This window comes from Mus musculus, chromosome 8 (genome assembly GCF_000001635.26).
Source record: "Mus musculus strain C57BL/6J chromosome 8, GRCm38.p6 C57BL/6J".
Taxonomy (NCBI): Eukaryota; Metazoa; Chordata; class Mammalia; order Rodentia; family Muridae; genus Mus; species Mus musculus.
The window spans coordinates 27886609-27897344 of record NC_000074.6 but is presented as its reverse complement, the minus strand read 5'-3'; the positions used below and the strand labels follow the sequence as shown (position 1 = coordinate 27897344).

Below are 10736 nucleotides of genomic sequence, written 5' to 3'. Positions count from 1 at the left end.
TTGGACCATGGAATCCGAGTGTTTCAGGGAAGCCAGGGTATAGGTATGTATGGAGTGGGGGAAAGAGATAAGGTGTAAGACATTACATTCTCCTTTTACTTTCCCATCTTCTAAGTGCTTGTTGGTTTTCAAACTAAGAAAGGGGACCTCCAACATTAAAAAGTTGGAAAAGATATGTAAGCAGCATCTTCCCTAAAGACATATCCCTGTCAGCACCTTGTTTACAGCCTACTGAGGGCCAAGACTAACTTCTAAAGCACAGAAGCAATTAGTAATAATTTTCTATTGATAGAAGTGATGAAATCTTTAATTATCTGTATTATTAACAATAGAAAATTATCATAGAGCCCAAGGTCATTTATCAAGTCATTCTATAAATTATGTGGAGAGAAAGGGGGGAAAGAGAGATTAACACACAGTGCTCACAATGCAAAAGGTACCTGTGGGTCATCATATACAAGAAACTCAAAACCTCAAAATTAAACGACTGAAGACTGAGAAGGGCCTAGAACTGACACTTCTGTATAAAGCTGGGATTGCCATTCAACAACAGAAAAGTGAGCTTGTACCATCATCTCTCTACCACCAGTAAGAAAGGAGACAAACACAGGTTTTTAAAAATGTGTCTTTCCCTGGAAGATGTGCAATGTATCAGAAAGAACAGAAAATATCTCTAATGATAGTTCATGATCTAGGCCAATATTCATTTACATATGACTAAAAAGATAGAAAAAAACTTTCTGCGAGGTAAATGACACTGTGGAATGTATACATTTAATTCACACTTGAGTCTTCTATACAGCAAGTGCTCCTCAAATGCATTCCCCTGTCATTCAAGATAGTTTACAGGGTTAGGGTTAGGGTTAGAGCTAGGGCTAGGGCTAGGGCTAGGGCTAGGGCTAGGGCTAGGGCTAGGGCTAGGGCTAGGGCTAGGGCTAGGGCTAGGGCTAGGGCTAGGGCTAGGGCTAGGGCTAGGGCTAGGGCTAGGGCTAGGGTTAGGGTTAGGGTTAGGAATAAGGTTGATCTGTTAAAAGCCTAACAGACCAACACAGCTTACTTGCAAGTTCCATAATGCCTGAAGTTTCCCCCTTTCCTCTGATTTCTACTTGCTTATTTGTCTTAACTTTGCTTGCTGGAACCAAGGACACAAAAGTATAAACCCTCATCCACAGTAAACCCTATGTATTTCAGAGTCATCTGTAGACAAGAGGATTTCTTAGGTACATATTCCTTCTTTTTGGTAAAAGAAGCTTTGAAGAGGTCACAGTTGCAAGTTTGTGAATGTCATTACAAAGGAAATGACAGGTGAGTTGCAGAGATAACTCAATTAGTAAAGCGTTACTTAACTTTAATTTTAAACATTGATCAGGGAGGTCACTGGTGGCCCTGAAACAACATAGACTGTTGACAGTGATCTTGATTCCTACCATAGCTAGGCAATAAAACACTGTTTCTGAAGACCACACACAAGTTGGTTGCAGGGCATAAAGAACCTAAGGTAGAATTGACCTGGAAACTTCCACTCATCTGTATCCCTTTCACAGTTCCATAAGGTTCTATGCAGGCCAGTGGGAGAGAAAAGTCACCAATGGATTCACTCCGATGCACCTTCTATAATACCAAGTTTCCAGGGAAGATGTTACAATAGTGGCATGACCATTATAGAGGGCAATTGCTTTCTGATTAGACTCAGGATGTCTTCCACAGAACAGAGTTCATGCCTAGTACTGTTAACCTAGTCAAAAGCCCAGGGCGGGAGAGGTTTTAAGCCCTAATAGGGAATACACTAGTATTGCTTTACTAAATTGTATAGTTAAAGTGCCTTATAAATATTTAAATTTTGCCCATATTTGTTCTCTGCTCCATCTTGAGCAGATCTCTCTCTCTCTCTCTCTCTCTCTCTCTCTCTCTCTCTCTCTCCCCCCCCAAGGCAACAGTTTAACACAGAGAATCATAACCAGGTAATGTGCTGGAATTACTGACTGTGATTGCTCAGTTTAAACAGGGCATCTGGACCAAGCTCTTTGCAACCTGCCAAGGCTCAGAGAACACTGTGGAAAAGGAGGCAGAAAGATATTAAGAGTTGGAGGATGTGGAAGAGTTCTGTAAAATGCTATTTTCTAGACATTACATTGGTGGTGTAATCATGAACTTAACAACAGCTCTGGTCACCTGAACTGGACTAAGTAAGTCAAAATCCCAGCATAGATGTGGGAGGGATAGCTGTAGGGGGAAGGAGAGTAACTTTTCTTTGGCTGTATGGCCACTAGTAAGCTTCCTGTGCTCTAACTCCACACCTGTATTTTGACTGCACTAATTGACTAATGAGTAAAGGAAGAAGGAAGGAAGGAGGAGGGAGTGAGGAAAAGGAGGAAGGATGGAAAGAAGGAAGGAAGGAAGGAGGAAAGGAAGGAGGGAAGGAGGGAGGAAGGAAGTAGAGAGGGAGGGAAGGAGGGAGAGAGAGAGAGGGAAGGAAGATCAAGGACATGACTTTGAAATGGGGACATGTTGGGAGGTCCAGTTGAGTTGGAATTGACAGGATCAAAATTGTGTGAATGTATAAAAGTCCCAAAGAATAAATAGATAATATTCTATAAAAATAGAATAGAATCAAAACCCTCCAGAGCAAACTCCTGATGTTGTTTCTTTCTCTCAGCAGGAAAGCCCAGAATTTGTGCATCTGGACAGCATACGCAATTCAGGAGTTCATGCTGACTTACTGAAATCCCAGAACCAGGAGCGTTTTTCACTTTTTTTTCCCTGTAATTTATTTTCTACACCTCAGGTTTCTGAAAACCAGGAACAGATGGAGTAATGCGGGCTCCTCAGAACAGACGGCATACCAAACTGCCTATGTTGAGGCATGGGGCTCTCCTGTACTGCACAGCAGCCATGGAATAATTTCCTCAGATTCTACATCGGAGTGAACTCTTGCAGAACTTAAAACCCTTAGCCTTTCCCTGGTCCCGTTATCCACAACTGTTGAAAGACATTCCTGGCTAATCCTCCTGCACTAGGTATTGTGAGGAACTAATTCTAAAGACAAGTCAAACATGAACAGAACTAGTAATGTAAAATGCCTGAAATATGCGTATCTTAGAACTCTAATTTTGAAGAAAATGAGAAAATATTAATAGAAGCACAGTGTTTAAGAGGGTATAGATTCTTATTTCAAGCCAATCTTGTTTTGTTGGCATCTGCTTCATCTTCTTGCTCCTAGTTGCTTCCTGGCCTGCCATTCTTTTACCCTTAAAATCAAGTTAGAAAATGAAACTGTCTTTAGACAAAAGGATGCTCTAAAATGAAATTCTGTTGATGGAGGCTTCCATGGTGCTGTTGATGCAAAAGACTAGGTTGACACATAGAAATCAGTTTGCTGTGGGTGTTAGAACTATGGGTTATAAGGGATTAAAGGTCCTTCTGTCTCTTGGTTCATTATTTCTATTATATATCATGAAGTATGGAAATGTCAGTGGTAAATTACAGTGGGCAGAGGTAAATAAAGAATGCATAACTTTTTAGAATCTTGATTCCTAATATATTTTCTGTTGTTTTTGCTAAAAAATACCAATACTATGGAGGGAGACAGTGCTGGAAGAGACAGCTGGAATTAGTGGGCAATTCAGTGCACAATGGATACTCCCAGGAATATATTAGGGTGACCCTAGCTTAGACTCCCAGTAACGGGGGATTCAGAGCCTGACCTGGCCATCTTCTGTAGCCAAATAAGACTTCCAGTAGAGGGTTTGGGACACCAACACAGCCACAAAATTCTTTAACCTACCATTTATCCTGCCAGCATGATGTACTGGGGGTAAAGGTGACACAGAAATTGTGGGAATGACCAACCAGTGATTGGTCCAGTTTGAGATTCATGCCATGAAAGGAAACTCACCCCTGAAACTGCCTGAAGGAGCAGAAATCAGAGATCAGATGGCCCAGAGCCCTAGGATAGAACCAAAGGCAACTGGCAAAAACAAAAAAGAATGGAAAGAAGGAGAGAGAGAGAGAGAGAGAGAGAGAGAGAGAGAGAGAGAATATGAATCAATGAAAGGATGCCTAATGATATTCTGCTATACTCATAATTTGGTGCCTAACCCTTTTGTCATCACAGAAACTTCATCCAGTAGCCAATGGAAAGAGATGTAGCATAGTCAAACATTAGACAGAGTTTGGGAAGTCTTGCTCAAGAGGGGGAAGAAGGAAGTAGGAGGCAGAGGGGTCAAGGACACCACAAGAACATCCACAAAATCAACAAGCTTAGACTCATAGAGACTTACTAAACCTGAACCAAGTCAGGGAATTTGGATGAGTCTAACTTGGGCTCTTTTATATATGTTATGGTTGTGTAGCTTAGCATTTGTATGGAACAACTAGCAGAGGGATGGATGAGGTGCTGTTTCTGACGCTTTTGCCTGTTCTTGTGACCAGTGTCTGCCTGCTGGTTAACCTTATCCAGCCTTAATATGAGGGGATGTGCCCAACCACACTGCACATTGATACGCCATGTTTGGTTGATATCCCAAGAGGTCTGCCTTTTTCTGAAAGGAAACAGAGGAGGGATGGATGGAGAGTAAGGGGGTGAGGGGTGGGGGGCAGAAAGAAAGAGGGTAAGCTCTCTAAGAATGCAACATATGAGAGAATAAATTATTAAAACCTACAACTATATAATATATACAAAGAAGAGTTCATTGGGCTAATGTTTCAGGAGCTGAGACATCTGAAAGCACACGTCTAGCTTCTAGTGATGGCTTCCTGGCCTATGGACTCATGGTAGAGATTAGCAGGACGAATGACCACCGGTGAAGGAGAACCTGAAGAGTGTACCTGCTTCATACCAATCTGCTCTCACTGTTACCAGTCCCTGGACAAATGTATCCACTCACTTGCAAGGATTCTGCATCCTTGAGCCTAACACCTACTACGACCTCTGTCACCACGTCGGTGGCCAAGCTTCAATAATGTTGCCTAGGGAACAAACCATGTTCAAAACACAACAGCAGAGCAAAGGTCAGCTTTCTGGTTGGAAGGACAAGAAATATATGTTCCACTGTGAAAAAATAGAACTTCAAATATAAAGCAAAATTAAATGGTGGTAGGTACTAGGGTTTCCTTTTCTTCATAAGAGCAGATAGCCATTATCAAGTAAACAGTAGCTCACATTTCTTGTCTATTAAGTGTGAGGGCTCTGACATCCCATGATCTTTTTCCCATTGCTACCACAGGGCTGAATCTCAGCCACATCATATTCTATCATCTACCCCTAAAGGATGGGAAAGTGAAAGTGAAACCACAAACTAGCTTACCTCTTGTAAACTTCCTTGGAAGTTTCACATAGTGTTTTCTACTTTCTTCTTCTTCTTCTTCTTCTTCTTCTTCTTCTTCTTCTTCTTCTTCTTCTTCTTCTTCTTCTTCTTCTTCTTCTTCTTCTTCTTCTTCTTCTTCTTTTTAGGTATTTTCTTCATTTACATTTCCAATGCTATCCCAAAAGTCCCCCATGCTCTCCCCACCCCCACTCCCCTACCCACCCACTCCTACTTCTTGACCCTGGCGTTCCCCTGTACTTAGGCATATAAAGTTTGCAAGACCAATAGGCCTCTCTTCCACTGATGGCCGACTAGGCCATCTTCTGCTACATATGCAGCTAGAGACAAGAGCTCCGAGGGGTACTGGTTAGTTCATAGTGTTGCTCCACCTATAGGGTTGCAGATCCCTTTAGCTCCTTGGGTACTTTCTCTAGCTCCTCCATTGGGGGCCCTGTGATCCATCCAATAGCTGATTGTGAGCATCCACTTCTGTGTTTGCTAGGCCCCGGCATAGCCTCCTACTTACTTCTTTTGAGCTGGACAGTATCTCTTAGTCATGTCTAGTTTCTATGAATATGTAGAAATTGGGTTGCTTCCCTGAGTCCTCCCCAAAAAAACGTGAGTATGGGATAAGGACCAACTGTTTGAAATCCCTACCTTATTGATGATAAGAGCAGAAGAAGTGTGTTTCTTCTAAAAATACAGTAAAATCTTAATCTGATTATATTGATAAGAGCTATTTGTGGACAATGTTGAGAGCCGGCAAGGAGCTTTTGAAAAATAAAATGAATTGTTTTCAGGATTGGATTTGTAAGCTCCTCTGTAATTTTCAGATTAAGAGTTAGGACTGGTACTCGTTCAGCTCAGTCTTTCATATTGGCAAAAATAGAACTTTTATGCCCTGAGAACTGGTGCTCACACTGACTTTCGTTTTCTTGGTACACCAATAACATAATAATAATATAAAAAAGAGTTATTTTCAAACTCCACTCTTCAGTGTGCCAGTGTGTGTGTGTACATAATTCTTCAAACATACCACTAAGCAAGCAGTCCCTCCTGTAAACTTTTGGATGATTGGTGGTGCTACAAAGATGAATCTTAATTGCCCATGAGTAAATGTACATGCCTCCAGTTTGGGCTCTCAATGGTCATAAAGGGATCAAAATGGATTCTAATGTGCTTGTCAGATGGAAGTCGAGTTTTGGTGAAGTCCATGTAAATTTATACTACCATTTCTCTCTCTCTCTCTCTCTCTCTCTCTCTCTCTCTCTCTCTCTCTCTCTCTCTCTGACAAAGATTAGACATGTGTTTCTAAACATGCCTTTCACCATATAAAGCTAGTCTGTGCTCCATCTATCCTACCAAAATAGGAGGGGGGGGGGGAGAAGATTTTCTCTGCTTAGAGATGCTAATTTTTAGAGAGCTTTAGGGGGGTAATTTAATTTTTATAAATATATTATGAGGAACAATTTAATTAGACTTGAAGAAGTTGCTTCTTCCTACCTGGATTCAAATTCTATACTTCGTCATTTGAAATCAACATAATCCAGCCTTTCTCTGGGCATGAATGCTTGGCTTTGCCAATACTAGGGAGGACAGAAAATAGAAACCATCTCCTATTAAAGGGAGAAGCCAATCTTGGACCATGGAACAGGATGGAATAATAACATGAGATGCTAAGGATGCTGAGGTGATAAAATTGAAGCAGGAATGGGGAGATACTGTGTTCAAGGGACATAACTAAATGGTCCTAGGAAAAGCAGTCAGGAGAAAAGACCTGGAAATGACAGAGGAAAAGTAACTGAGAGAGATGAACTAAAAGGTCCAGACTCAACACACTCCCATCCTTCAGAGGAGTTTCAAATGAAGGAAGGGAGTCACTGCTCAAAACTGCCCTAAACAGGGACTGGGAGCTCTTGTAGGTACAGATGAAAATGAAAATTAAGGGTTGCCATCTGGAGGACAAAATCTGCCAGGCACTTTGGTTCTGCAGATATTGAAGTCTGACAGCTTAGGCAACTCTCTAAGAGGAAGATGTCAAGACCTGATTGCTGTGTTGGGGGGAGGGGAATGAATGAAAAGCATAGGCAAGGTGGTCTGAGGGCTGTGGTTACTGTCAGGGTTTGGCCTGCATTTTCTGTAGATGCCACATGCCAAGCCTTTCTCCTGAGTCTGAGGAGTGCATCCGGCCTCCTTCTCTAGCCATTGAGAGTCATTGAGAGTGTTTGGGAGTCAGCTTTCATGATGCAGCTCTCTGAAAAAAGATCCATCCCCTAAATTGAAGGAACAATTCAGCTTTTCTTGGAAATCATCATAAGGACAAGAAGGAGGTCAGGATGTAATATGGAAAAAGGCAAAGAGCTCCACCCAGGGAGGCAGAGGGTGGGAACCAAGCCACCACTGCTTTTTTCTAATGACAACGCGACAGCTGCTGTGAAGGATTTTGCTATTCTAAAAATTCTAAGTAGTTTGATTTTCCTTAACTTGTGTGTCTACCCAATCAGTAAGCAGGGCATAGAATCTGATCAGACACAGTGTTGACACAGCTGGTTAGAAGCCAATGCTTCCCAGGATCGGATTTATGCTTAGTCCGGGCAGGCTTTCGATTCTTCCCTTGTAGGAAACTCCTCCTGACCTTTACAGGTGCCCAGAAAACAAATGTGACAGCACTGTCTCAAGCAGTTTCTCTAATTAGAATAGAGAAGCTAAAGTGAGGTGGATAAAAAGTAATAGCGAAACTGACCTGGGAATTCTTTGGTAGACACTGTCCAATAAACACGCCTTTTTTTAACTCCTTGAAGCTTCCTATTAACCTGTCCCCTGCACCTGGAGGTTGAATGTTCAGTGGCTCAAGTATAAAGTAAATAGAAGTGGTATTTGTATCTCTACCAGTTGTGATTGTATATACCTGTAACCCAGTATTCAGGTAGAAAGAGGAGGCAGAAAAATCAACACCACCAAGACCAGCCTTTGCTCCGGGGGGAGACCCTGTCTCAAAAACCAACCAAACAGCTAAACAACAAAGCATCCATATCTCTTGGAAAGCCTGTTCCAGAGAGCCTGAGTCCATACATCTACTATCTTGAAGCATTGAATATTTCCTATGTTCAGGTATCAAAGTTGTCTAGTGTGGACTATTAGAGAAGTCATGATTCTTGTAAAGTTTCTTCTGTGAAAGGGATCATTTCTGACCTTAAGTTTGTGGCAGAGTTCTGAGGGCAAATCAGAAATAATGTATCCATGCTAAAACCAAACAATTGCAATTAGTTCAACTAGGTAAGCAACTAGATGTGAAAATAAAGGTTGGTAGAACCCTGTGGGATATGGTCATGTAACTAGTTCATGATGCTTGAAACAATGAGTCTGACGAGAAAACACACACACACACACACACACACACACACACACACACACACACACACAATGACTATAGTGAACAGAATATCAGTATCAATAAATTACAGGAACCCCTTCCCTCCCAGTAAAGTATGTATTAAAACAAATACCAAATGGAAAAAGGAATTTTAGTCCCATACACACCATTTATTGGTTAAATATCTTCAGGTCCTAGTACCCATTTTTGACAATGAAGACAAAGCTTGAAGTGCAAGATAAACAATGGATGGAACACACTAATGTGAATAGTATTTTACCTATACATAGTTTTAACACATTAGTGATTAACTCCAAGTCACCAATAATATGTCACTGTCATATTGAGGAAAGGAATTAAAGCTGTTTCCCTTGGTGTCATTTAAGAGTGACTTCTCTTTCCCTGATTCCATCCTTCCTGTCTGTCTGTTGTATGAATACAAATCTGTGCCTGCCTGAAGGATTTCCAGTGAACCTATTCCTGTGTCTGAGTGTGTCTGTATATGGCTGTGCTTAACAAAGAGTTTTGCTTTGTGTTGAACAGTACAGAGAGCACTCACGGAGAAGGAATAAGATATACTTTATGAAACTAATAGTTTGATAAGAGATTAAGTCTCTGACCCCAGCTGAGCCCACCTGACCCAGAAAACAGTTTATCAAACTATTTCCATATTTTGTGTTCAATATTTATGGTGGATATCCATTTTATAAGGCTGCTTTCAGATTCTATATGCTGAATTTTTAGCAAACAATTATCAGAAAACATGCATTACTCTATGTCTGGGGCATGAAAGAGTATATAACATTACAGCCATGTATTATCTTCCATTATAAAAGCTGATTTCATGGGAAATTCAAGGTAAGTTATATTGGTTGTTACATTGTTCTTTCAAAGGCAGGTTAAACAAGCAAGCTGAATACACAGTAGAATATGAGTTCTCTACCTTACAAGCCTTCAAGGTGTGTTATTAACTTTGGTTGTGAGGTCCGGCAAATGCTGCACTCCCTTAGAGTGTAGAAGATTATTTTTATCATAATGTATTGCTAAATCTCTATATAATTCACCTAGGTAATATCGGACTTCCCGTTTTCCATTAAAATACCATCTTACATTTCAATATTGAATAATAGCTCTCAAAATTGCAATGAATGAATTAATAATACAGTGGATACAAGTAGGTAGAAAACAGAATTTTTTAGGAGTCTGAAGTCACTCTGTATGGCACTATTGTGGAAGATAATATTCCACTAAAACCTATGTTCAAAGTAAGTGAGATTGTGCAGTAGGTAAAGGTGTTTCTCTTAAAGAATGATGGCCTACATTTAATCTGAAAGACCCTCTTGGTAGGAAGAGAGAACCAATTCCCACAAACACCCTTAGGACTCCTCCATGTGCACTGTGGCACATGGGCACTTCCTACTAGACACAGAAATGAATATGTGTAATAAAAATAATTTAAAATATAGCAGGACCTGTAGAGTGTGCAGTGCCAAGAATGAAGCCAAGAGTAAGCCCTGGATGTTGTGTGATGTGGCAGGGCATGTGGCACTCCAATGAGATGTTTATAAAAGTAGGAACTGCACAGGAACCCACTGTAATTTCCTTTTAGTTGGTTCTGAACCTAAATCTACTCTAGAAAAATGTAAGACCTATTTTTAAGCACAATGAAAACAAGGTTAATTCTTTCCAGCACCCATTTTCATGGGGTGAAAGAGCAAGTTTTTGGAGTGCACAGAAGCCCTTGAGGAATTACATATTTAAGTTAAATATATACTTAATACTCAGGTCAACTCAAGACCTAAGGAGTGTGGAGCTTGTGTAATTAATTTGCTTTGGCTGCTTTCCTCCATGTTCTTAGAATTCTTTTTGATAATTTCATTCATGAGTTGTCCATCTGCATCCCTGCTCTCTTCCGCAGGCTGGTGCTTCGATCCAGGTAGTTACGAAAACACACAAGTCACAAGTGGTAGTTAAGCTGCCTTCTTATAGATGTGTGTTTTTAATTGTTAAATTTGCATACGTGCAAAATATGACTGTCACTGCAGTATAAAGTTCAG

At 40.8% G+C, this 10736-nt stretch overlaps 1 long non-coding RNA gene across 2 annotated transcripts; it reads left to right on the top strand.

The window, feature by feature from the left end:
* Nucleotides 1–1190: 1190 nt before the first annotated feature.
* Nucleotides 1191–3484, top strand: Gm39153. Of its 2 annotated transcripts, none has more exons than XR_870292.2 (3): nt 1191–1305; nt 1997–2186; nt 2660–3484. It is a non-coding gene; the product is annotated as a predicted gene, 39153 (long non-coding RNA). The 2 variants fall into 2 exon arrangements; XR_870293.2 differs by having other exon boundaries at nt 2657–3484.
* Nucleotides 3485–10736: the final 7252 nt, after the last annotated feature.